The sequence below is a fragment of the Dunckerocampus dactyliophorus genome, chromosome 7 (genome assembly GCF_027744805.1).
Source record: "Dunckerocampus dactyliophorus isolate RoL2022-P2 chromosome 7, RoL_Ddac_1.1, whole genome shotgun sequence".
Lineage (NCBI taxonomy): Eukaryota > Metazoa > Chordata > Actinopteri > Syngnathiformes > Syngnathidae > Dunckerocampus > Dunckerocampus dactyliophorus.
Window position 1 is genome coordinate 26585736 of NC_072825.1, and position 6043 is coordinate 26591778.

Here is a 6043-nt window from a genome sequence, read left to right on the forward strand (position 1 = left end):
GATTACCAGGTTGCCATGGCGATTAGTGAGAGCGAGGTAGTGCCATCTCTTCAGGGAGGGAGGAGCGAGAGAGACAGACTGCGATGTATAAACGCAGCTCGGAATAAACCCTGACTTTAGTAGCGGCGGTGATGCACTTGACAACAACGTGGCATGCCAGGAATTAGTCTTGTGGCACACGCAAGCGTTCCCAGCACCCTCTAATATGGAGGTCAAAGACAGCAAATGTATGTCAGATGTTGGCTTGCTTGCTTTCAGGTTGACGAGTCATGAGCGCTAATCTCGGACGCCGTTCTGCAGCCCGGTGGGCGGGTCTCAAATGGCACTGTTACACAACAACAGACACCATCAAGCATCACCTCTCTTCACCCATCTGTGTAATGTGTTGTGGTCAGTTTTCCTCATTAAAAACCCGCAAAGTAGGTCACAGCAAACACGAGGCCTCCCCCCTTGGGAGTCAGACGAGCAGGCCTCATCGAGCAGGGAGCGCGCTCACATGATCTTTGTTGCTAATATCAGTCACATTCATAAATTCCTGCTTCAGACGCAGCCTGGTGGAGCATGTGGTCAGGCCTCAGATTCAGGTGGTTCTGGGTTCTAATCTCACAGCTCAGACCTGGTTTATGGACGTCCTCCTTGCTTTTGCATGGATTTACCCAGGTGCCATCTCAAATGCATGTTAGATTCATTGGAGACTCCAAATGGTCCATACAGTAGTAGAACCCTTTTCAGTGGACATCCCTCGGATCGGCTGACTCACATCAGCATGAGCGAATCTAGCCATTGCTCGCACGTTTACTTTGACTTTGTGCGGAGACGTAAGAAGAATGAGCAATAAGAAAGGACTTTGTGACCTCGGTTTGTGCAAATTTAAATGGCCGCATTTCGTTAGTTGCGGAACGAAGAAAGGACCTTTAGTCCTATGCCAAACTTTGAGTGTAGGCCTCCCAGCCTTGTTTATTTGTTTTCATTAAGGGTGTCTCGCATCACAAGATCTTGCCAGATTTAAACATGCCAAGATTTCTTGTTCAGAAAAGACACGCGGCAATAAGTAAATGAATTAATCACACGATAATGAAAATGAATTTGACAATTTTGCCAGCCTCAATATATTGCCATGCGCATGCGTGTCTGTTTTCCTTGTCTCTTGCCTCCAAACAGGCAGGAGGAGCGTTCACTCTGTGCATTGGTTCATCAACTACACCCTTCACAGAACAACAGCAAACAGAGTGAGACCTCTTGTCAATCATACCGTCACTTTGTCTCTGTGGGGGGAGGCGGGGCCGCTAGCATACACGCACAGTGCAACAAAGGATCCTCATGAAAAATGATGATTGCAAAGCCAAATGTCACAACCACAATATGGGAACATTAATAACTAGAGAAGCATTCGGAGAGAGCACAACACAACTTTACAGTCACCCAAAAGTGTTTGCCCTCTTCCTGATTTCTTATTTTTTTGCCATGTTTAAATGTTTCAGATCATCAAACAAATATTAATAAATTAATAAATATTAAGCAATGACAACACAACTGAACACAAAATGCAGTTTTTAAATGACAGTTTCCATTATTTAGGGAGAAAAAAAAGCCACATGGCCCTCTGTGAAAAAGTGATTGCCCCCCGTTAAAACATAACTTAAGTGAGATTAATTGATTGCTATCAGTCTAGAAAAGGTTATAAAGTCATTTCTAAAGCTTTGGGACTCCAGCAAACCACAGTGAGAGCCATTATCCACAAATGGTGAAAACATGGAACAGTGGTGAACCTTACCAGGAGTGGCCAGCCAACCAAAATGACCCCAAAAGCGCAGTGACGACTCATCCAAAAGGTGTATTTTGCCTTGTAGTAACTCAATATTTATACTGCTGCATGCTTGACCAGTTGAGGGCACTGTGACACTGCTAATGGGACCAACAGGTAGAGGAAGACGCTTGGGAGAGAGTGTAAAGGAGAAATGGAAAGCTACATCGTTAGCTGTATGATACAACCCGTACAAAGCATGTGATTAAAGTTTATGAAGAGTTAATAGGTCGGCTTAATTCTACACCACCCACAGAACACTACCTCTTTTAGAAGAGTCTAACGACAACGACCATTTGTCCTTTTTTTCAATATCTCCTCCTTCTCCAGCACAACGACGTATGCTTGACCACTCCTCTTCAAAGGTAAATAACATTTATCATTACGTATTATTATATCATTTTTATTATTGTTTTTTTCATTAATTATCCTGGTTTAATATTACTACTGCATCCAAACTCATATTTACACACATACACATATACTGTATATGTATACACGTACATGTAGTACCTATATCATTGGTAATATTACCTTTTCCCCTACTTAAGAACGATTCGACATAAGAACGGTCGTCTGGAACCAATTGTGTTCGTAAGTTGGGGACCTAGTGTATGGTGGTGGTAGTGTGATGGTCTTTTGCTGTTTTGCTGCTTCAGGACCTGGAAGACTTGCTGTGATAAATGGAACCATGAATTCTGCTGTCTACCAACAAAACCTGAAGGAGAATGTCCGGCCATCTGTTGGTGACCTCAAGCTGAAACCAACTTGGGTTCTGCAGCAGGACAATGATCCAAAACACACCAGCAAGTCCACCTCTGAATGGCTGAAGAAAAACCAAATGAAGACTTTGGAGTGGCCTAGTCAAAGTCCTGACCTGAATCCTATTGAGATGCTGTGGCATGACCTTAAAAAGGCGCTTCATGCTGGAAAACCCTCCAATGTGGCTGAATGACAACAATTCAAAGCAAGATGGCGCCCTCCGTGGCAGACGTCTCTGTTTCACTCTCCCGATTTTTTTTCTATTTTTTTGCTATTTTGTTGTTCATGTTGGACATTCAACGTGCTGCGTTGCATTGCGGCATAGAGACAACTTTTGTACATGACCTTTCGTTCAGCCTCTCGGACTGGCTTTCTTCTGCGTCGGGAGGACGCAGCAGCCTGCGGGCCTGGTGAGCTAAATGTCCAGGAGCGTCCGGGGCGGAGGCGAGGCAGGAGGGGCGGCCTGCGTGCTAAGCTAAAGGCTGTAGCGACTGGGCCACCGCTGCCAAGCCTGCTGCTGGCCAGCGTCCGCTCTCTCGAAGACAGGATGGACGAGCTGAGAGCAAGGATTCTACGTGAGATCGGAGAGTGCTGTGTGTTCGCGGAGGCCTGGCTGGATGGAGGATTTACCGGACTCGGCGGTCTGGTTGGGGACATGTAAGCTTTCCCACGAGGGCAAATAGCATCCTGTACCAAGTCTACAGCAAGATGAAAGGTGCTTTGAAGGCTCTTCCAAGTCCCCATTTTGGAAAAGCTAATGTCTCTTCTGTTGTTGTTGCTTAATTTATTGTTATTACTTTATTACTTATTCATTTTCTTGTGTTTTTCTTTTTTTCTTTCTGCTGGGAGAATGAACAGAACAAGAATTTCATTGCATAGCAGAACTACCTGTTACTGTGCATATGACAATAAAACTCGTGAATCTTGAATCTTGAATTCTGCAAAGATGAGTGGGCCAAAATTCCTCCACAGCGCTGTAAGAGACTCATTGCAAGTTATCACAAACGCTTGATTGCAGTTGTTGCTGCTAAGGGTGGCCCAACCACTTATTAGGTTTAGGGGGCAATCACTTTTTCACACAGGACCATGTAGGTTTGGATTTTTTTTCTCCCTTAATAATAAAAAGTTTCATTTTAAAACTGCATTTTCTGTACACTTGTGTTACCATTGACCAATATTTCCATGCCAACACTTTTTCACACCACTGTATTTCAGCGTCGTCTTATGCGGTACTTTTTAGTAGTAAGAAGAACATGGTGGACCAGGACTTGACGATTTGGTCGACTTTGACGATTTGTCGATATAAATGGGTTCCACTGTGCCTAACAAAAGTGAGTAGGCCCCTCACATTACAGCAACCATTTATATTACAGTAAATCTTCTCAAGGAGCAACACTATACAAAGTAAACTAGGATGTACTTTTGAGGGGTCAGCTAACAGCTTGTATAGCATTATAGATTTGCAAATGAGTCAACACATTAATATAGTCTAAATAACTGGCAACACCATCCATCCATCCATCCATCCATCCATCCATCCATCCATCTTCTACGCCGCTTATCCTCACTAGAGTATGCTTGAGCCTATCACAGCTGACTTGGGGCGAGACACCCTGGACCGGTCGGCAACAACATCCACATTGTTGATATAGATGTCAGTGCGTAATAACGCGCCACATTTCACTGCCGATGGCAAATAAAAAAAAACAAGCTGTGGGCCAAAAATGGCCCCAAATTGTCTGCACTTTGGACCCCCTGGTCAAGGTGACGCCATAAGAGAAGATCGTACTGTACAGCTTTGTAATCTGTTGAGTGTAATGTATGATGTTGACTTGCAAAGGTTGCAAGGTTAGATGTTTACATTGTGCCATGATGCGCTAACGTGAGCCACCAGCATGCAGACGGCGAGCGACAGCGCGGCAGGAAAGGGACAGAGCGAAGGAGAGAGAGAGAGGGAACTGGAGGTGGTGTTGGGGGAAGACAAGCACTTGTGGGGGTCCCAGCTTTTAAATAATTCAGGGAGAGACTCACAGCAGCACTCAGTGCAGAGGAGGAGCACTGTCAGGTCAGCTCACTCAGCTGCACAGGAGAGGAAGAGAGGGAAGGAAGTGTGGATAAAGATAGCACGAGAGACCAAGACATTACTGCGAAAGCATTGCATATTTGCATCGCTGTGTATGTGTTCGTGACTCGTGTGTGTGTGTGTGTGAGAGTGTCATCTGCGGGTATGCGCTTGTGCGTGACGAAACCAAACAAAGTCAAGGAGAAACAGGTCGCTACCTCCCGCAGCTTTCCGATTTTTCTCTCTTTCTCACCACGGCAACCACCTCCTCCCTCCTTTTTGCACTTTACTTTGTTGACTTCTTTTGGGTGATTCCATCTTTCTCTCTTTGCATGGATCACACTGTGATGTCACCATGTTGACTTTTGACTCCCCTTTCCTGCCTTTTCGGAGCCTGTACCCCCGTGGACTGCCTTCATGCACATACACGATTCCCTCCGACAAGTGTAAAGGGTCCTAAGTGAGATAGGATTGCTAAGTCATACTTCCTTATGCTAACAGATAGAGGAAAGACAAACTTTAGGCTTAAACGTGGCCATTCCAGAAAAAGCGATATCAAAAGGCTGTGCAGGCAGGGAACACAACACCTGGTGAAAAAGGTCATAGCTACATGTACAATCTGTACCGTCTCTAATGCAGCATGGATAGAGATGAGAACATAACAAAAGGAAGGCCAGGTATCACTGTGACAACCTCCTTGATAAATATTGATATTGTTATGTATGCATTTTTAATGAAGTACCGTAGGACCTTAATGATGGCCACAACATTAGGCACATGTGCACATGCAGCTAATGTGATTCAGTACTGTTCTGCATTTACAAAGATAACAATTTGCTCACTTTGGATTGACACTGTCAAAAATTTTAAGAGCAGCTGAAAAATTGCAAGAATTGTTTTGCACTTTTGGATCTCAGAGGAGTTCTACATAGAGCTTCAAAATGCAAAAAGAAGGAATGGGAGTGAGATGAAATCCTTTCAGAGTAAGCAACTTATTGCAAACAAGCATTAAAGTGAAATAGGCTGAACAAAAGTTTAAGACATCAAACTTTAAAAGGCAAAAGGCTGGCAAAAATGTGGATTGATTGCCATTTTCTGTCAGGTAGTCACGCTGTCTTGATCTCTTGAAGGCAAAGACATCTCTTTGTTGAGCTGCATAAGCAAGGCCTCTCGCAGCGCGCCATTGCTGCTGAGGTTGGACGCAATAAGACTTCTTCAAAGATCCTGAGACACGGGACGATCCTCGAATGAAGATTGTTACTGGTGCTGAGTGCAGTCCAATAACCATCAGACAGCTTTTCCACATGGCACAGTGGAGGGGGCGCCATCATAATCCTTCAGTGGAACAATGGAGCTTCAGGTTGTGCAGGGGCGTCAAACGGCAGATGGCTATGTGGAAATGTTGCAGGGGGAAT